Source organism: Salmo salar, chromosome ssa01 (genome assembly GCF_905237065.1).
Source record: "Salmo salar chromosome ssa01, Ssal_v3.1, whole genome shotgun sequence".
In the NCBI taxonomy this organism is placed as follows: domain Eukaryota; kingdom Metazoa; phylum Chordata; class Actinopteri; order Salmoniformes; family Salmonidae; genus Salmo; species Salmo salar.
In genome coordinates, this window is record NC_059442.1 from 92,228,339 (window position 1) to 92,251,828 (window position 23,490).

Genomic DNA, 23,490 nt, shown 5'->3' on the forward strand with positions numbered 1-23,490 from the left:
GGTAGGATAACTGGTCCCCTTGAGTACCAGTACCAATACTAGCAACAGTCAGTCCAGCTACAATCAGTAAGAAGGTTAGAGACAACCAATCAAATTACCATTGACAACAGCGACATAGGAGTCACTCAGAGTGCAACACGTGGAGGGGAATCTCCAGTGCACTCTTCCAATGGTTAACACACATGTCACCAATAAATAGGACCCTCCATTCAGGAGTAAAATTATTAGAAGTCATGAACCATGATCACAAAACGTGAGTACTTCCGTCGTGAGGTTAGCTCCTCCGTGGATAACATAGCTATGAAATAGACTTCATACCTATCGCCACTACAATAGTGGAAGACAGTGACTTGTAGAAAAACTACTACAGACTCCCTTGACACCAATTCTGACTGACCTCCAGGCATTGACCTGAAAATTACCTGACTATGTCAGACTCATTCTGAACAAGTTGTAATCTGCCCGGATACTTGGTTTTCTTCCCTTGACATGCGCGCTTGTGTAAGCATAAGCGCACATGCACAACGGAACATCCAATTAGGATTTATGCTAGGACCACTTAAGGGCCCAAGCAATATACCAGCCTTAGTAAAGTTGAACATTTACTTCTAGGCCTTTGACTCTACAGCACTCACCAGTTTTCTTCCCAGAAGTCCGTAGGTCATACCTGTAGACTGCCCAAAACTGGTGCATTACAGCTGTAGACTTATCATATAGTTATCAACTTAGGATAGCGCCTAAGCAACACACCAAGTAGGAAAAACCCTAGATATGGCATTAGAGACAATGCCATGATAATCATTTTGCCAGAACATTGGACGTATATAGAATACAGTCCAATTAGATGATTTTTTGTGTGAACTATATTTTGTATATTTTTTTGTTTTGTTTATGCTTTCATTCCTTTTCGGTTCAGTTCCTTTGACACTTAGGAAGTGATAGAGCCATAAACAAAGTCCCCATACAACCATCACTTAGTGCCACAACGCCGCTCATTGGGGAATGAATGTAATTATATATATTTCATGAGTGTGTGTGCATTGTTAACATCTGCCTAAGTTACTGCCCAGATCTTCCAGTCTGGACGACGGGTCCGGAACGGCGACCCCAAATCCAGACACCCACAGCCTATCCTTGTGGCGGCACGCCCGCTGTCAGAGAGACTACCAAGGTAAACCACCAGAGGGGGGGACCGCAACGGCGATCACCAACCAGGACATCCCCTGGCCCTTCCTGGGGTACTTTACAGCTTCCAGGGAACCTACCAAGGTACACCAATTGAGGAGACCGCAACGGCGATCACCAACCGGACATCAACTGCCCATCCTTGTGGTGGACGGCTCCGCTTTCAGAGAGCCTACCAAGTTCAACCACCAGAGCGGACTGCAACGATGATCTACCAATGGGACATCACGTGGTCATGATTTTATGTTGATTTGTAACTTGCAGGATAAACAAGATCCAAACCACCAGGGGGGTATGTCATGACGTTGGCCTCTTTTGGTACAGGGAGGACAGTTGACCCCCTCCCTTTTGCACCCCCCCACCTTCCCCCAATCCACCCTGTGTGTAAAGGGTTGTAAAACCCATAGAGAGACACAGGAAATCCTTCCAACTCATAGAATTGGAGAGCCAAGTGACATTTTGTGTTCTGGAGAAGGTATGGAAGATTGGTGAAGAATCCAGCTACGAACTGATCCGCTTGGTACAATTTTGTGATACTCAGAAGAGACAATATAGCCATATTACCATAAAACTGTTTATATAATAGCATCAGCTTGAGACTTGCAACTTAATGGTTGTATAGAATGTATTAATAAGGATAAAGCTTTTATAATACACATGAAATGCTATTGTACTGATGTAATGTGATAGAATTGTATTTCTGTAACCAAATCTAACTCAGTCATAGGCACGCCCCCAGGGACCCATACAGGACCAGGCGTCATTTGACAAGCCTGTTCTATGGGCACTATAAAACATCCCCTGATTTACATTTCTTCAGACCAGGCCTACACTCCGTGGCCACATAGGTTTTACCATCTAATTCCTCTACTGAAAGTGAACCATACCACGTGGTTAACTTTTAGACTATTGATACCGACAGAATAAGAATAAGTCTTTGATATTAATTATTAGTCTGCAGCTAAGTAAATTATATCATTGAACGCGAAGACCAACGAAACAACCATTCTATGACGACATTAATGAATGTCGCTTTGAAAGATCCATTCTAACCGAGAGAGAGACTCTCCAACAGAACCGAACTCTCCAACAAAGAACGACGACACACTGAGCGTAAATATATATTGATTGCAATTGTTCCCGAATGAGTGAGCCTTCAATTGTCAATTGTTAATATTAATGAACTCTGTGTAACTTCTCAGCTGACCGTTTATGACCCATTGTCTAACAGACCAGCCATGCTTGTTAGCCATTAGGGCACATTACTATACCAATCCTTTGTGACGATAATTACTGTTTGTATGTTTTCTGTTAATTACTTAGTGTAGTAAATAAATGATTTTAAGACAATTGATGTATGGATGATTTTAGTAAAGACTGGGTTCGTGCAGATACAACAATTTACGACGTTTTGGAATGAGACTGGACTAGAGGTAAAATACACCATTTAAACCAGAAGATAATCGGCCTATACTATAATACAATATAATATTATAGTACAGCAAAGTTATATTAGGAAAATTATAGCTTTGTAATCTGAATATTCTCCTTGGTGCCCCGATCTCCTAGTTAATTACAATTAAACGATTAATCAGTTTAATCGCGTGATAATAATTACAGGGAGCTAATTGATAACATATCTTAAGTTTAATGGTACCCCAAAGACACGACTGCGGCCTTTCAGGTTATGTCGATATAGGACTCGTTTTACTTTGGATATAGATACTTTTGTACCTGTTTCCTCCAGCATCTTCACAAGGTCCTTTGCTGTTGTTCTGGGATTGATTTGCACTTTTCGCACCAAGGTACGTTCATCTCTAGGAGACAGAACGTGTCTCCTTCCTGAGCGGTATGACTGCTGCGTGGTCCCATGGTGTTTATACTTGCGTACTATTGTTTGTATAGATGAAAGTGGTACCTTCAGGCATTTGGAAATTGCTCCAAAGGATGAACCAAACTTTTGGAGGTCTACAATTTCTTTTTCTGAGGTCTTGGCTGATTTCTTTTGATTTTCCCATGATGTCAAGCAAAGAGGCACTGAGTTTGAAGGTAAGCCTTGAAATACATCCACAGATACACCTCCAATTGACTTAAATTATGTCAATTAGCCTATCAGAAGCTTCTAAAGCCATGACATAATTTTCTGGAATTTTCCAAGCTGTTTAAAGGCACAGTCAACTTAGTGTATGCACACTTCTGATCCACTGGAATTGTGATACAGTGATTTATAAGTGAAATAATCTATAGTCTGTAAACAATTGTTGGAAAAATGACTTGTGTCATGCACGAAGTAGATGTCCTAACCGACTTGCCAGAACTATGACTCCAACCTAAGTGTATGTAGACTTCCGACTTCAACTGTACATAGTCAATGGTAGGCTTCGAGGGGACTCGTATGGTAGGTACACCTATAGCTCATCTTTTGGCAGTAGTACTGTAGACTACTTTATCACTGACCTCAACCCAGTCTCTTAAAGCATTCACAATTAGTCCACTGACACCCCTATCAGATCACAGCTAAATCAAACTCTACTTGAACAGAGCTATGCTCAATCATGACGCTTCATAGCCAAAGGAACTAAATAATATTAAGAAATGCTATAGATGGTAGGAAAATAGTGTGGAAATCTACCAAAAAACTATTAGGCAACAAAATATTAAATCCCTTCTTGACATTTTCCTGGACAAAATGTTTCACTGTAATAGTGAAGGTGTAAACTTGGCAGTAGAAAACCTAAACAATATATTTGACCTCTTAGCTTCCCGATCAAATCTAAAAATCTCAAGCAGACAACCTAAGAAAATTAACATCATCCTCAGCTCTGGCATCTTCCCCAATATTTGGAACCAAGGACTGATCACCCCATTCCACAAAAGTGGAGACAAATTTTACCCCAATAACTACCGGGGATATGCATCAACAGCAACCTTGGGAAAATACGCTGCATTATCAATAACAGTAGACTCATACATTTCCTCAGCGAAAACAATGTACTGATGTCAAATTGGAGTTTTACCAAATTACCGTACGACAGACCACATATTCACCATGCACACCCTAATTGACAAAACAAACCAAACCAAGACAAAGGCAAAGTCTTCTCATACTATTTTGATTTCAAAAAAGCTTTCAACTCAATTTGGCATGAAGGTCTGCAATACAAATTGATGGAAAGTGGTGTTGGGGGAAAAACATATGACATTATGATATACATGTACAAAGACAACAAGTGTGTGGTTAAAATTGGCAAAAAAACACATTTCTTTCAACAGGGCCTGGGAGTGAGACAGGGATGCAGCTTAAGCCCCACCCTCTTCAACACATATGTCAATAAATTGGTGAGGGCACAAGAACGGATTGCAGCACACTGCCTCTGTCTACTGTTTGCTGAGGATCTGATGCTTCTGTCCCCAACCATGAAAGGCCTAAAGCAGCACCTACAGTACCAGTCAAAAGTTGACACACCTACTAATTCAAAGGTTTTTCTTTATTTTTACTATTTTCTACGTTGTAGAACAATAGTTAAGACATCAAAACTATGAAATAACACATATGGAATCATGTAGCAACCAAAAAAGTGTTAAACAAATGGAATGCTTTTCCAACAGTCTTGAAGGACTTCCCACATATGCTGAGCACTTGTTGACTGCATTTCCTTCACTCTGCGGTCCAACTCATCCCTAACCTTCTCAATTGGGTTTAGGTTGGGTGATTGTGGAGGCCAGGTCATCTGATGCAGCACTCCATCACTCTCCTTCTTGGTAAAATAGGCCTTACACAGACTGGAATTGTGTTGGGTTATTGTCCTGTTGAATAACAAATGATAGTCCCACCAAGCCCAAACCAAATAGGATGGCGTATCGCTGCAGAATGCGGTGGTAGCCATGCTGGATAAGCGTGCCTTGAATTGTAAATAAATTACAGACAGTGTCACCAGAAAAGCACCCCCACGCTTCACGGTGGGAACCACAAATGCAGAGATCATCTGTTCACTTACTCTGCGTCTCACAGACACAGCGGTTGGAACCAAAAATCAAAATTTTGGACTCATCAGAACAAAGGACAGATTTATACGGGTCTAATGTCCATTGCTCATGTTTCTTGGCCCAAGCAAGTCTCTTCTCCTTATTGTTGTCCTTTAGTAGTGGTTTCTTTGCAGCAATTCGACCATGAAGAACTGATGCATGCAGGCTCCTCTGAATACTTGTTGTTGAGATGTGTCTGTTACTTGAATTCTGTGAAGCATTTATTTGGGCCACAATTTCTGAGGCTGGTAACTCTAATTCATTTATCCTCTTAACTTTTCCTGCAGCAGAGGTAACTCTGGTTCTTCCTTTCCTGTGGTGGTCCTCATGAGAGCCAGTTGTGTCATAGTGCTTGATGGTTTTTGCGACTGCACTGTTCCGGATTGACTGACCTTCATGTCTTAAAGGAATGATGGACTGACACTTCTATTTGCTTATTTGAGCTGTTCTTGCCATAATATGGACTTGGTCTTTGACCAAATAGGGCCATCTTCTGTATACCACCCCTAACATGGCATATCACAACTGAGTGGCTCAAATGCATTAAGAAGGAAAGAAATTCCACAAATTAACTTTTAACAAGGCACACGTTAATTGAAATGCATTCCAAGTGACTAATCAAATCAAAGTTTTTGTCACGTGCGCCGAATACAACGGGTGTGGACCTTACAGTGAAACACAATGCAAATAGTCTGGGTAGCAATTTGATTACCTGTTCAAGAGTCTTATGCCTTAAGGGTTAAAGCTGTAGAGAAGCCTTTTGGTCCGAGACTTGGTGCTCCGGTACCTCATGCGGTAGCAGAGAGAACAGTCTAGTACTGGGGTGGCTGGGGTATTTGACAATTTTTAGGGCCTTCCTCTGACACCGCCTGCTGAAGAGGTCCTGGATGGCAGGAAGCTTGGCGCCAGTGATGTACAGTACTGGGCTGTTCACACTACCCTCTGTAGTGCCTTGCGGTCAGAGGCCGAGCAGTTGCTGTACCAGGCAGTAATGCAACCAGTCAGGATGCTCTCGATGTTGCAGCTGTGAACCTTTTGAGGATGCCAAATAATTTTAGTCTCCTGAGGGGGAATAGGTTTTTGTGTGCCCTCGTCACAACTGTCTTGGTGTGTTTGGACCATTCTAGTTTGTTGGTGACGTGGACCCAAGGAAGGATCCATTTTCAGAGGGAGGTGTTTAGTCCTAGGATCCTTAGCTTAATGATGAGCTCTGAGGGCACTATGGTGTCGAACGCTGAGCTGTAGTCAATGAATAGCATTTTCACGTAGGTGTTCCTTTTGTCCAGTTGTGAAAGGGCAGTGTGGAGTGCAATAGTGATTGCATAATCTTTGGATCTGTTGGGCGCTATGCAAATTGGAGTGGGTCTAGCGTTTCTGGGATAACGGTGTTGATGTGAGCCATTACCAGCCTTTCAAAGCACTTCATGGCTACGGACGTGAGTGCTACGGGTCTCTAGTGATTTAGGCAGGTTACCTTTGTGTTCTTGGATGCAGGGACTATAGTGGTCTGCTTGAAACATGTTGGTATTATCAGGTACAATCAGGGACATGTTGAAAATGTCAGTGAAGACACCTGCCACCTGCCAGCGGCCTTGTGAATGTTAACCTGTTTTAAGGTCTTACTCACATCATCTACGGAGAGCGTGATCACACAGTCGTCTGGACCAGCTGATGGTCTCATGCATGCCTTAGTGTTGCTTGCCTCGAATCGAGCATAGAAGTGATTTAGCTTGTCTGGTATGCTCGTGTCACTGGGCAGCTCGCGGCTGTGCTTCCCTTTGTAGTCTGTAATAGTTAGCAGCCCCTGCCGCATCTGATGAGCGTCGGATTCTCTCTCTTTGAGAGAATGCCAAGAGTGTGCAAAGCTGTCATCTTGGCCAAGGATGGTTACTTTGAAGTCTCAAATATAAAATATATATTGATTTGTTGAACACTTTCTTGGTTTTTACATGATTCCATATGTGTTATTTCATAGTTTTGATGTCCTCACAATTTTTCTACAATTTTATTAAGACAAATTGTAAAAATAAAGAAAAACCCTTGATTGAGTAAGTGTGTCCAACATTTTGACTGGCACTGTAGATCTTCTGAACAAACTCTGTCAGACCTGGGCCCTGACAGTAAATCTCAGTAAGACAAAAAAAAATGGGATTCAAAAAATGTCCAGTTGCCAGGACCACAAATACAAATTCCATCTAGACACGGTTGCCCTAGAGCATACAAAAAACTATTCATACCTCGGCCTAAGGTAACTTCCACAAAGCTGTGAACGATCTGAGAGACAAGGCAAGAAAGGCCTTCTATGCTTTCAAAAGAACATAAAATTCAACATACCAATTAGGATCTGGCAAGAAATATTTGAATCAGTTATAGAACCCATTGCCCTTCATGGTTGTGAGGTCTGGAGTCTGCTCACCAATGAAGAATACACAAAATGGGACAATCACCAAATTGAGACTGCATGCAGAATTCTTCAAAAAATATCCTCTGTGTGCAATGTAAAATACCAAATAAACAGAGTCAATTTTCAAAATCCAGAAAAGAGCCGTTAAATTCTTCAACTCCCTAAAAGGATGCGATTCCCAAACATTCCATAACAAAGCCATCACCTATGGAGAAATTAATGGAGAATAACCCCCTAAGCAAGCTGGTCCTGGGACTCTCTTCACAAACACAAACAGACCCCACAGAACCCCAGGACAGCAACACAATTAGACCCAACCAAATCATGAGGAAACAAAAAGATAAATTACTTGACACATTGTAAAGAATTTACAAAAAACCTGAGAATGCTATTTGGCCCTAAACAGAGGGTACACCATGGCCTCACCACTGTGACTGATCCAACATTAAGGAAATCCTTGACTATGTACAGACTCAGTGATTATAGCCTTGCTATTGAGAAAGTCCGCCGAAGGCAGACCTGGTTCTCAGGAGAAGATGGGCAGTGTGCGCATAGCCTCCAAAATTAGGTGGAAACTAAGCTGCACTTCCTAACCTCCTGCTAAATATATGACCATATTAGAGACACCTATTTCTCTCAGATTACACAGAACCACAAAGAATTCAAAAACAAATCCAATTTTGATAAACGACCATATCTATTGGGTGAAATACCACAGTGTGCAATCACAGCAGCAAGATGTGTGACCTGTTGCCACAAGGGCAACCATTGAAGAACAAACACCATTGCAAGTACAACCTATATTTATGTTAATTTATTTTCACTTTAATTATATACAAATATATAGTTTTACCTTTATTTAACTTGGCAAGTTAGTTAAGAACAAATTATTATTTACAATGATGGCCACTGTATAATTACAAAACTGTATATATACATAGTATGACATTTGAAATGTATTTTGGAACATTTGAAAGTGTATGTTTACTGTTTCATTATTATTTTTTATTTCACTTTTGTTTATTATCTATTTCACTTGCTTTGGCAATTTAAACATATGTTTCCATGCCAATAAAGGCCCTTAAATTGAATTGAAATTGATCGAGTATGAGAGGAAGCAAGAGAGGCAATGAAATCGAAAAGGTGGTTGAACCATTAAAGAGAACACTTCTTCAAACTGCTAATGAACCATTAAAGAGAACACTTAATGAAATGCTAACTAAACATGAAAGAGAACACTTATTCAAACCGCTAATTCCAAATGAAAGAGAACACTTATTTAAACTGCAAATTAAACATTAATGGTTCATCACCAGTTTGAATGTGTTCTCTTTAATGTTTAATTAGCAGTTTGAATAACTGTTCTCTTTAAAGAGAACACTTATTCAAACTGCTAATGCAATATTTTAATGTGCAGACATTTCCCGAATCGCACATTTCAATATTTCTCTCTGCAGCCAGAAAGAAAGGCGACATTATGTGGATGAGAACAAAAAATGAACTGTCAGCTGAAGCACAAGACACCAAAAATATAAAGATATTAGAAAGCCTGTGTTTGAGAGATTTTTTTCAGTTATTTTGATTGTAAAAGGATTATATCATGAGTTCATGGTCCAGTCATACCCAAGCTGTTAGATATAGGGGCATAATAACTCAATATCACAAGTACAAAGAAAATATGTTTTTCAGAGAGGGCACTGAAATAAACTGAAATACATAACAGCAAGATTCATTTATTTGTTTCGCAATCTTGCAATATATATGTACGGTTATGGTATGGATACAGAAAAATAGGTTTGTGATTGTTAAAAGAAAAAATGCACTTTGTATCTTAAAGTCATACTTATGGGGAGAATTGCGAGTTGGATTGATAACTGGCAGGCATCACACAGAGAATGCAATCTTATTATCTCTGGGGTACAGTCTTATAAAACATTCAGGAGGCCTCAGATTGAAACAGAGTGTACAAAGAGAGATAGATAGGCTATAATGAACCTAGAGAGACGTGAGAGGTTAGATCAAACACACACAACCACAGACACACACAGACACAGACACACCTGGAACTAAAACAAATTATTCCTTTTAATCCCTTTGGGTCTCCTTTGCAGCCGTTAAATAATCTACTTCATTTGACAAGTTGATGTACCATGCATGTTTTCAAATTGAGTAAATTATTCAAAGGTAAAATAATAATATGAATAGGCATATATTTTCATTTTCTTTATTCATTTGATGGAGTAGAAGACAATAGCTATCCAAATCAGAGGACAAACTCACACTTGAATAGGACTGGCAGGATAAACTTAAGATGCAGCACGCTATCTGGGACTTCTGATGGAAAGAAAATCATACGGATATTGATTACTCCATCGAATCTTATTGTCTCTAAATAAGAAAGCCAGAGAGGTTGATTAAAATTGATTCAAAGAAGGAGACTGAGCTTCCTGTTTTGTTTCCTATTTAAAATCATATCTGTTGAAAATAAGTGATCAAATCAAAGTTTTTGTCACGTGCGCCGAATACAACAAATGATTCCTTACAGTGAAATGCTTACTTACAGGCTCTAACCAATAGTGCAAAAAAGATATTAGGTGAACAATAGGTAAGTAAAGAAATGAAACAACATTAAAAAGACAGTGAAAAACAGTAGCGAGGCTATATACAGTAGCGAGGCTGTAAAAGTAGTGAGGCTACATACAGACACCGGTTAGTCAGGGTAATTGAGGTAGTACAGAGAGGGGAAAAAGTATTTGATCCCCTGCTGATTTTGTACGTTTGCCCACTGACAAAGAAATGATCAGTCTATAATTTTAATGGTAGATTTATTTGAACAGTGAGAGACAGAATAACAACAAACCAATCCAGAAAAACACATGTCAAAAATGTTATAAATTGATTTGCATTTTAAAGAGGGAAATAAGTATTTCACCCCCTCTCAATCAGAAAGATTTCTGGCTCCCAGGTGTCTTTTATACAGGTAACGAGCTGAGATTAGGAGCACACTCTTAAAGGGAGTGCTCCTAATCTCAGTTTGTTACCTGTATAAAAGACACATGTCCACAGAAGCAATGAATCAATCAGCTTCCAAACTCTCCACCATGGCCAAGACCAAAGAGCTCTCCAAGGATGTCAGGGACAAGATTGTAGACCTACACAAGGCTGGAATTGGCTAGCAGCTTGGTGAGAAGGTGACAACAGTTGGTGCGATTATTCACAAATGGAAGAAACACAAAAGAACTGTCAATCTCCCTCGGCCTGGGGCTCCATGCAAGATCTCACCTCGTGGAGTTGCAATGATCATGAGAACGGTGAAGAATCAACCCAGAACTACACGGGAGGATCTTGTCAATGATCTCAAGGCAGCTGGGACCATAGTCACCAAGAAAACAATTGGTAACACACTACGCCGTAAAGGACTGAAATCCTGCAGCGCCTGCAAGGTCCCCGTGCTCAAGAAAGCACTATACATGCCCGTCTGAAGTTTGCCAAAGAACATCTGAATGATTCAGAGGACAACTGGGTGAAAGTGTTGTGGTCAGATGAGACCAAAATGGAGCTCTTTGGCATCAACTCAACTCGCCATGTTTGGAGGAGGAGGAATGCTGCCTATGACCCCAAGAACACCATCCCTACCGTCAAACATGGAGGTGGAAACATTATGCTATGGGGGTGTTTTTCTGCTAAGGGGACAGGACAACTTCACCACAAAGTGACGATGGACGGGGCCATGTACCGTCAAATCTTGGGTGAGAACCTCCTTCCCTCAGCCAGGGCATTGAAAATGGGTCGTGGATGGGTATTCCAGCATGACAATGACCCAAAACATACGGCCAAGGCAACAAAAGAGTGGATCAAGAAGAAGCACATTAAGGTCCTGGAGTGGCCTAGCCAGTCTTCAGACCTTAATCCCATAGAAAATCTGTGGAGGGAGCTGAAGGTTCGAGTTGCCAAACGTCAGCCTCGAAACCTTAATGACTTGGAGAAGATCTGCAAAGAGGAGTGGGATAAAATCCCTCCTGAGATGTGTGCAAACCTGGTGGCCAACTACAAGAAACGTCTGACCTCTGTGTTTGCCAACAAGGGTTTTGCCACCAAGAACTAAGTCATGTTTTGCAGAGGGGTCAAATACTCATTTCCCTCATTAAAATGCAAATCAATTTATAACATTTTTGACATGCGTCTTTCTGGATTTTTTTGTTGTTATTCTGTCTCTCACTGTTCAAATAAACCTACCATTAAAATTGTAGACTGATCATTTCTTTGTCAGTGGGCAAACGTACAAAATCAGCAGGGGATCAAATACTTTTTTCCCCTCACTGTATTTACATGAAGATATGGTTAAAGTGAATATGCATATATGATGAACAGAGAGTAGCAGTAGCGTAAAAGAGGGGTTGGCGGGTTGTGGGTGGCCGGACACAATGCAGATAGCCCGGTTAGCCAATGTGCGGGAATACTGGTTGGTCGGACCAATTGAGGTAGTATGTACATGAATGTATAGTTAAAGTGACTATGCATATATGTTAAACAGAGAGTAGCAGCAGCATAAAAGAGGGGTTGGGGGGGGGCACACAGTCCGAGTAGCCATTTGATTACCTGTTCAGAATTCTTATGGCTTGGGGGTAAATACTGTTGACAAGCCTTTTTGTCCTAGACTTGGCACACCGGTACCACTTGCCATGCGGTAGTAGAGAGAACAGTCTATGACTGGGTTGTCTGGGGTCTTTGACAATTTTTAGGGCCTTCCTCTGACACCGCCTGGTGTAGAGGTCCTGGATGGCAGGCAGCTTAGCCCCAGTGATGTACTGGGCCGTACGCACTACCCTCTGTAGTGCCTTGCGGTCGGAGGCCGAGCAATTGCCGTACCAGGCAGTGATGCAACCAGTCAGGATGCTCTCGATGTTGCAGCTGTAGAACCTTTTGAGGATCTCAGGACCTATGCCAAATCTTTTTAGTTTCCTGAGGGGGAATAGGCTTTGTCGTGCCCTCTTCACGACTGTCTTGGTGAGTTTGGACCATTCTAGTTTGTTGTTGACGTGGACCCAAGGAACTTGAAGCTCTCAACCTGCTCCACTACAGTCCCGTCGATGAGAATGGGGACGTGCTCAGTCCTCCTTTTCCTGTATTCCACAATCATCTCCTTAGTCTTGGTTACGTTGAGGGATAGGTTGTTATTCTGGCACCACCCGGCAGGTCTCTGACCTCCTCCCTATAGGCTGTCTCGTCGTTGTCAGTGATTAGGCCTACCAGTGTTGTGTCGTCAACAAACTTAATAATGGTGTTGGAGTCATGCCTGGCCATACAGTCATGGGTGAACAGGGAGTACAGGAGGGGACTGAGCACGCACCGCTGGGGGGCTCCAGTGTTGAGGATCAGCATGGCAGATGTGTTTTTACCTACCCTCACCACCTGGGGGCGGCCCGTCAGGAAGTCCAGGATACAGTTGCAGAGGGAGGTGTTTTGTCCCAGGATCCTTAGCTTAGTGATGAGCTTTGAGCGTTCTATGGTGTTGAATGCTGAGCTGTAGTCATTGAATAGCATTCTCACATAAGTGTTCCTTTTGTCCAGGTGGGAAAGGGCAGTGTGGAGTGCAATAGAGATTGCATCATCTGTGGATCTGTTTGGACGGTATGCAAATTGGAGTGGGTCTGGGGTTTCTGGGGTAATGGTGTTGATGTGAGCCATCACCAGCCTTTCAAAGCACTTCATTGCTACGGACGTGAGTGCCACGGGTCTGTAGTCATTTATGCAGGTTGCCTTTGTGTTCTTGGGCAGAGGGACTATGGTGGTCCACTTGAAACATGTTGGTATTACTGACTCAAACAGCGACATGCTGAAAATGTCAGTGAAAACACCTGCCAGTTGGTCAGCACATGCCCAGAGCACACGTCCTGGTAATCCATCTGGCCCCGCAGCCTTGTGTATGTTTCTTTCAACATATGAGTTTCTCGATACATAATATAAATTATGTTGTAATCTTTCTTTTTTTTTTACAAACACCCATTTATTCCAAATCTTGGTTTACTCAGGGGAGAGAAAACATTTAAATAAAAAATTAATAAAAAATATGTGTCACATGCTTCGTCTTCTGATAAGGAGAAATCAGTATTGGACCAATACACAGCGGATTGAGTGCTCATATTTACTTTTAATTTGTTTAGTGAACACGAAAAAACAATAAACAAAGAACGACAGTACGACAGTTTTGCAGGCTATACACAGCAGTGCAAAAACAATCTCCCACAAAGGGACAGGTGGAAAACAGGCTCCCTAAGTATGACTCTCAATCAGAAACAACGATGCACAGCTGTTCCTGATTGAGAGCCACACCAGGCCAACAAAGAAATACACAACATAGAAACCCTAGAATACAAAACAAGAACATAAACCAAAAACCCCGGAACACATAAATCCAACACCCCTCTACATACACACACACCCCGAACCATATAAAACAAATACCCCTCTACCTAAATACATAGCCCAAACCACATGAAACAAACACCCCCTGCCACGTCCTGACCAAACTATAATAACAAATAACCCCTATTACTGGTCAGGACGTGACAATATGACAGCAAAGAAAGGCAGTTAGAATCCAACACAGGCCACAGTCAAATCAAGGTCATAGCAAATGAATTACACTGTTACAAATTTAATTTTGCTGCTTCAATAAAAGTAAAAAAAATCTCTCATGGCCTTAATCATGCACTATAACAAGAATGTTCCTTTAAAAATCGATAAAATGGAACACAAGTGTGTGGAGTTGGACCGAAACACCTAAAACCTAAAGTTTAATTGGAATGTTTTAATAGTGATTCAGTATTTCTTTGAAGTCTCTGGGAAGAAGAGGCACGGTAATGAACTAGGGAGCAGTGTCTCTGATTGCAAATACCCCAGCACGGAAACTGAACATCCAGCAAAGTCCAGCCACAGCAAATATATGGACATATGCTTGTGTGTGTTGGCGTGTGTATGTGTGTGTTTGCATGTGTGTGTGCGTTTGAGTGTCTGTGAGCTGAAGTCTTTTGGCATGACTCATTCTAACCCATGTGACCAGGAAGATATCAGATTGGCCGCAGTGGTCTCACTGATGTCCCATCATCACATACACATTATCTGGCTCCATCTCTGTCATCCTGCCCAGCCTATACAGTACACAGACATAGTACAGCACAAATACACCAGAGAGTTGTATTACCAGTCAAGAGGCTAATCAGGACGTTCTACTCTCAGAGTATAGGCAATGTTATTGCTAACACAACAACTAGTTCATTGTTACTACTAACACCATTCCCAGACCGGACGCATGCCATCGTGCGGAAATTGATTTTGTCCCCCCACACCAAACACGATCACGACACACAGGTTGAAATATGAAAACAAACTCTGAACCAATTATATTAATTTGGGGACAGGTCGAAAAGCATTAAACATTTATGGCAATTTAGGTAGCTAGCTTGCAGTTGCTAGCTCATTTGCCCTATTTAGCTAGCTTGCTGTTGCTATGTTGAGTTGTTATTTTACCTGAAATGCAGAAGGTCCTCTACTCTGACAATTAAGCCACACATAAAACAGGAAACCAAATTGTTTCTAGTCATCTCTCCTCCTTCCAGGCTTTTTCTTCTTTGGATTTATATGGTGATTGGCATCTAACATTCATAGTATTACCATGACCGACTGACCTCAGTTCATCTTTCAATCACCCACGTGGGTATAACCAATGAGGAGATGGCACGTGGGTATCTGCTTCTATAAACCAATGAGGAGATGGGAGAGGCAGGACTTGCATCGCGTTCACCGTCACAAATATAACTGACTTCTATTTTAGCGCTTGGCAATGCAGACACTCGTTGGCGCGCGAGAGCAGTGTGGGTGCAATGATTGCAAAATAAATGTACACATACATGTTATTCAACGCTCGCGCACAGGACGCAAGCGGTGTGGTCAATCCATATGAAGATTAAGCCAAATCCTGCACTAAAAAAGCATTTTCAATGAAGAATGTTGTGCTTGCTTCTTAGTCCAGGACTAGGCTTAATCTGTGTCTGGGAAACCTCCCCTAAAACCCTCTAAACACATGTAAAAAGGAAATGTATAATTGCACTGTCCTGCACTGTTCCATATCAAACACAAACATACTAGATAATTGCTATGGATTAAGGAACCAATAGGAACTCTCTCCTACAGTGAAACAAATCTATCTCCACAACAACATGCAGTTCACAGAACTCGCATCATTAGCACCTTCTATAGCAGGCCTGGGCAAAAGTCGACCCGGGGGTCGTATGCAGCCCGCAACCTGATTCAATTCTGCCCGCGGAATCATTCTCAGATCACATAAAGAATTTGCGATAGTAAAGTTTTGAAAAACGTATTTGTTATTGTCACGTTCTGACCAGTATGAGGGTTATTTTGTTAGTGTAGGCTGGTCAGGACGTGGCAGAGGGTATTTGGTTTATGTGGTTCGGGGTGTGTGTATTATGTAGAGGGTAGTTGATATATGTATTCCGGGGTTTTTGGTCACTGCTCTATGTTATTCTATTTCTATGTTCTTTCTAGTTAGTCTGTTTCTATGTTTAGTTAATTGGGGTGTGGACTCTCAATTGAAGGCAGGTGTTGTCTAGTTGCCTTTGATTGAGAGTCCTATATATTAGGGTGTGTTTGTAATTTGTGGGAGGTTGTCTCTTGAATTGCTGTCTTTTGCCTTCAAGTCTATTCGTCGTCCATCGGTTTGTTTTGTTTAGTGTTTTTTCTCATTAAAGTTAATTATGAGCACTCAACCCACTGCACCTTGGTCCATTCCTGATGACCGTCATTACAGTTATTCAAATTAAAAGCCCAATGAATACTCGCCTTTGTGTAAATATTTAACTCCCACCGCTTGTGGGACATTTATTTTGAAGGCACATATAACTAACAATTGCACGAGGACAGACAATGAAATAGTAGCTAGCTAGAAATTTCGCAAAAATTTGTTTTTCAAACATTTCAAAGAAAAGGAATGTAGACAACGAATGTAGGGTGTTCCTGCAACAGTGGACATCGAAATATGCATTTATTGAGGTATCAGGGAAAGCTGTGTGCTTAGTGTGCAAAGAGAGCATCGCTGTCTTGAAAGACTACAACCTGTACCGACACTTCCAGACAAAGCATGCAGAGAAATATAGGAATACAGTGCATTGCAAAAATATTCATCCTGTAATTTAAATTGATTTTTATTTGAATTTCATGTAATGGACATACACAAAATAGTCCAAATTGGTAAAGTGAAATGAAAAATTATTTGTTTCAGAAAATTCAACCAAAAAAAAAAGAGAAGTAGTGCGTGCATATGTATTCACCACCTTTGCTATGAAGCCCCTAAATAAGATCTGGTGCAACCAATTACTTTCAGAAGTCACATAATTAGTTCAATAAAGTCTACCTGTGTGCAATGTAAGTGTCACATGATCTGTCACATGATCTCAGTATTATATATATATATATATATATATATATATATATATATATATATATACACACCTGTTCTGAAAGGCCCAAGAGTCTGCAACACCACAAAGCAAGGGGTACCACCAAGCAAGCGACACCATGAAGACCAAGGAGCTCTCCAAACAGGTCAGGGACATAGTTGTGGAGAAGTACAGATCAGAGTTGGGTTATAAAAAGTATCTGAAACTTTTTACATTCCACAGAGCACCATTAAATCCATTATTAAAACATGGAAAGAATATGGCACCACAACAAACCTGCCAAGAGAGGGCTGCCCAGCAAAACTCAAGGACCAGGATTATAATTTTTTTTACATTTTAGTCATTTTAGCAGACGCTCTTATCCAGAGCGACTCACAGAGTGAATGCATACATTTCATTAATTTTTTTTTTCCCGTTAGGAGTTATGCTCAGAAGATTTGTACTGTTTGGGTCAACCTAGGTATGTGAACAGACATTTTCAGTGATGAAATATAACAAGTCAAGGCACAGATGATCTCTTACTGACTCTCAGCAATACTGCGCATAGCGATGTCAGAAACTATACCGGACTTCACTGCTCTAGTCAATGCCCATCAGAGACTGCACTCCTCACGCTGAGTAGTTTGAATGTGACGTTGAGCTTTCGCTGTTGTGTTTTTGTGTATCCCCGTTAACAAGGGTTCTGTTGGTGTTGAATGCACAGTGTACTTTTCCCTCTCTGTAGTTCATTGCGTATTTAATAATGAAAATACCTACCAAAAGGAGAACATGGATGTGGTTTATTTCTGTGCATGTAAAATAAGTAGCATATCTGGATGTGATTTACAGTAGATGTGATTTACAGTAGATGTATCTGTCAACAGTCATGCACTTGATGTATAATCCTGTAATAGGATTCTGGCCCGCTATGGCAAAAATGTATTCTAATGTGGCCCTCCATAGAACAGGCCTGGTCAATTATTTTCCATAGTATAGTACAAACCAAAGGTCTAAGAAAGAACAACATGGGAGACATATCTGTGTTCCTCTCCATGTTCCAGGTGTTAGTTAGACCCCATCTCTTCGTCCTCAACCCTCTCCCTCCACTCCTGTACCACCTATGTTTGTGCTCCCTCTAACCCCACCCTTCCCTCCTCCGACTCCTCTGGACACACACCTCCCTACTGGGCACAAGGAGAAGGAGCAACAAAAGAACAGACCTCTATTCATTTTGCTTAGGCAACCTTCGTGATAAGTCAACGAGACAGCTGTTTAATTGTGCTAACTGAGGCCTAGCAGACAGTCAGCCGGCCTTCTCCCTAACGGCCTTCTCCATTCAAAACAAGGAGCCTCCTTGTCGACAAAGGAACCAGGCCCCCATGTTCTTTCCCTCTATTTACATTGACACCACTTTGTTTTTACACAGCTGCTACTCGCTGTTTATTATCTATGCGTAGTCACTTTACCCCTACCTACATGTACAACTTATCTCAACTAACCTGTACCCCCTGTATATAGTCATGTTATTGTTATTTTATTGTTACTTTTATAAACATTTGTGCTTTAGTTTATTTAGTAAATATTTTCATAACCTCTCTGGGCTAGGCGGGACGAAATCGTCCCACCTACGCAACAGCCAGTGTAATCCCGTGGCGCGATTTTCAAATACCTTAGAAATGCTATTACTTCAATTTCTCAAACATATGACTATTTTACACCATTTTAAAGACAAGACTCTCGTTAATCTAACCACACTGTCCGATTTCAAAAAGGCTTTACAACAAAAGCAAAACATTAGATTATGTCAGCAGAGTACCCAGCCAGAAATAATCAGACACCCATTTTTCAAGCTAGCATATAATGTCACAAAAACCCAGAAGACAGCTAAATGCAGCACTAACCTTTGATGATCTTCATCAGATGACACACCTAGAACATTATGTTATACAATACATGCATGTTTTGTTCAATCAAGTTCATATTTATATCAAAAACCAGCTTTTTACATTAGCATGTGACGTTCAGAACTAGCATACCCCCCGCAAACCTCCGGTGAATTTACTAAATTACTCACGATAAACGTTCACAAAAAACATAACAATTATTTTAACCTGTTGGGGATAGGGGGCAGTATTGACACGGCTGGATAAAAAACGTACCCGATTTAATCTGGTTACTACTCCTGCCCAGTAACTAGAATATGCATATAATTATTGGCTTTGGATAGAAAACACCCTAAAGTTTCTAAAACTGTTTGAATGGTGTCTGTGAGTATAACAGAACTCCTATGGCAGGCCAAAACCTGAGAAGATTTCAAGCAGGAAGTGGCCTGTCTGAGAAGTAGTGTTTCATCTTGGCTCTTTTTATTGAAGACTCAGGATCTGTGCAATAACGTGACACTTCCTACGTCTTCCATAGGGTCTCAGAGCCCGGGAAAACGTTGAACGATATCGAGGCAGGCTCTGGCTGAAACACTTTATTGCTTTTGGCAAGTGGCCACTCAGAGTACTATGGGCTTAGGTGCGTGCCCGCTTCGACCGAATGCTTTGTTTTCCTTTGTCTGTTTATCTAAATGCAGATTCCTGGTCGGAATATTATCGATTTTTTATGAGAAAAATGGCATAAAAATTGATTTTAAACAGCGGTTGACATGCTTCGAAGTACGGTAATGGAATATTTAGAATTCTTTTGTCACGAATTGCGCCATGCTCGTCACCCTTATTTAGCCTTTAGGATAGTGTCTAGAACGCACGAACAAAACGCCGCTGTTTGGATATAACGATGGATTATTTTGGACCAAACCAACATTTGTTATTGAAGTAGAAGTCCTGGGAGTGCATTCTGACGAAGACAACAAAGGTAAGAACATTTTTCTTATAGTAAATCTGACTTTGATGAGTGCTAAACCTGCTGGGTGTCTAAATAGCTAGCCCTGTGATGCCGGGCTATCTACTGAGAATATTGCAAAATGTGCTTTCACCGAAAAGCTATTTTAAAATCGGACATATCGAGTGCATAGAGGAGTTCTGTATCTATAATTCTTAAAATAATTGTTATGCTTTTTGTGAACGTTTATCGTGAGTAATTTAGTAAATTCACCGGCAGTGTTCGGTGGGAATGCTAGTCACATGCTAATGTAAAGAGCTGGTTTTTGATATAAATATGAACTTGATTGAACAAAACATGCATGTATTGTATAACATAATGTCCTAGGGTTGTCATCTGATGAAGATCATCAAAGGTTAGTGCTACATTTAGCTGTGGTTGGGGTTTATGTGACATTATATGCTAGCTTGAAAAATGGGTGTCTGATTATTTCTGGCTCGGTACTCTGCTGACATAATCTAATGTTTTGCTTTCGTTGTAAAGCCTTTTTGAAATCGGACAGTGTGGTTAGATTAACGAGAGTCTTATCTTTAAAATGGTGTAAAATAGTCATATTTTTGAAAAATTGAAGTAATAGCATATCTAAGGATTTGAATAACGCGCCACAGGATTCAACTGGCTGTTGAGTAGGTGGGACGCAAGCGTCCCACCTAGCCCATAGAGGTTAAAATAGCTTTTCGGTGAAAGCACATTTTGCAATATTCTCAGTAGATAGCCCAGCCATCACGGCTAGCTATTTAGACACCCACCAAGTTTAGCCCTGACCAAAGTCAGATTTACTTTTACAAAAGTTTGATTACCTTTGATGTTCTTCGTCAGAATGCACTCCCAGGACTGCTACTTCAATAACAAATGTTGGTTTGGTCCAAAATAATCCATCGTTATATCCAAATAGCGGCGTTTTGTTCGTGCGTTCAAGACACTATAGAAGTGTAAATAAGGGTCACGAGCATGGCGCAATTCGTGACCAAAAAATTCTAAATATTCCATTACCGTACTTCGAAGCATGTCAACCGCTGTTTAAAATCAATTTTTATGCCATTTTTCTCGTAAAAAAACGATAATATTCCAACCGGGAATCTGCGTTTAGGTTAACAGAGGAAAGAAAAGAAAGCATTCGGTCGACGCGGGCACGCGCCTGAGTCTCACAGTACTGTAACCAGCCACTACCCAAACGCGCTACTTTTTTTCAGCCAGAGCCTGCAAAGCCACGATTCAGCTTTTTGCCGCCTTCTGAGAGCCTATGGGAGCCGTAGGATGTGTCACGTTATAGCAGAGATCCTCAGTCTTCAATAAACAGAGGCAAGAAGAACGACACCTTGTCAGACAGGCCACTTCCTGCATGAAATCTTCTCAGTTTTTTGCCTGCCATATGAGTTCTGTTATACTCACAGACACCATTCAAACAGTTTTAGAAACTTTAGGGTGTTTTCTATCCAAAGCCAATAATTATATGCATATTCTAGTACTGGGCAGGAGTAGTAACCAGATTATATCGGTGTAACGGCTGTCTTCTGTAAAAATGGACCAAGGCGCAGCAGGTATGTGAATACTCATCTTTAATTAAAATAAAGGAGTAGAGCATCCACTGAACAATTCAAACAATATATAAGACAGGAACAGTTTTGCAGGCACACAACACGCAGTGCAAAAACAACTACCCACAAAACCAAGTGACAAACATACTCCTACATATATGACTCCCAATCAGGAACAACGATCCCCAGCTGTTCCTGATCAGGAGTCACAAGACCAACACAGAACAATCACACACACAAGACTGCCACGTCCTGACCCCAAAACTACAACAACAGCTCCATCTGCTGGTCAGGACGTGACAATCGGGTACGTTTTTTATCCAGCCGTGTCAATACTGCCCCCTAGCCCTAACAGGTTAACTCTACTTCTTGAACTGCATTGTTGGTTAAGGGCTTGTAGTAAGTAACCATTTCACGGTAAGGTATACACCTGTTTTAGTCAGCGTATGTGACAAGTAAAATGTAATTTCATCTGGTTATTCTCTTTTGTGTTCTTCCATCCCTCTGTTTCTGCTGCTTTCCAGGTTGTATATAACATAGACATTGTCACGCCCTGATCTGTTTCACCTGTGATTTTATCCCCTGTGTATTTATACCTGTTGTCTGTCTGGTGCCAGTTCGTCTTGTTTGTCAAGCTTACCAGCGTTTGTCCTGTCAGCTCCTGTCTTTTTCCCTGCCTCTTCCTCTCGTCCTCCTTGCCTGTCCTGACTTTGTACCTTCCCGCCTGACCACTCTGCCTGTCCCGGCCCCTGAGCCTGCCTGCCGTCCTGTACCTTTGTCCCATCTCCGGGTTATTGACCTCTGCCTACACTGACCCTGAGCCTGCCTGCCATCCGGTACCTTTGCTCCACCTCTGGAATACTGAACTCTGCCTGACCCTGAGCCTGTCTGCCTTGACCTGTTGTTGCCTGACCCTGGTGTTACAATAAACATTGTTACTTCACACGGTCTGCACTTAGGTCTTACCTTGATTCGTGATAGACATGAGTAGTCCGTGGAGGGTTCCTTCCTTGACCATGCATTGTAAGGTAGTGGTATGCTTCAAGAATCTTGAAGGACTTTTGGGGCAGTTGTCTCTAAACCATAGACAGTAGTTGTCTGTAATTCATGTTTACATTATCAATTAATCTGACTTCTCATGACTGATTTCATTTACTTATATCAGTAATTTGAGGGTTTTCTGTATAGTGGTCTAATGTTGGTGGGGCATATTATTGTGTTGTAATGTTACTCCTGTATCACTATGATAAATATCATTTTTCTTGAGTGTATTATACAGAACTGAGATTGACTTTAAAGTCCAAAGTGTAGGAATACAGGTGAAATCAGTTGACACAGACATGGTGGCGTAGCAGGAAGATCGGAATGTTGTGAACCAAAAGGTTGAGTTCAAATGATTGAGTTTAAATGTTGAATAGTAATGACTGTTTAAATAAACATACACAATGTAATCAAGTATGTCAGTGTCTCAAATATGAAGTTGAAAACGACTATTTTGTGATGTTCCGGCGATATCCTAACCACTCATTTTTGTTTGCCGTGCATCACCTGTGAAATCAAGTAAAAAATATTAATCAGAAAATATTTTTCCACATGTGGCCCATAGGGCTCCGTTCAAGGTTATGAGATCACGTGGCAAAATCCCTACCAGTTCTCACAGTCTCACGTCAGAATTAGACATTCATCAATGTTTCTCAAATGTCAAATTTTGACGTTATTTCAGTCTTTAAGATTAAGTTTAGTCATTAACTCCCAATTCTTAAGGTTAAGCATTAACTCAAAGAAATGCTTTATAACTTGCAACCTTTGGAATCACAGGCAGATACTTACCCCTATCCGCCATCCACAATGCCCTAGCAAAACCGAAACCTACCTGAAGGTAAGAGTGCTCACTTCATGTGAAGTGTTCCAAAACCACATGATTTCACATGTAAATATCCATGTGAAACTTAATTTGAAATATCCTCTCATGTGAAGTGTTCCAAAACCACATGGT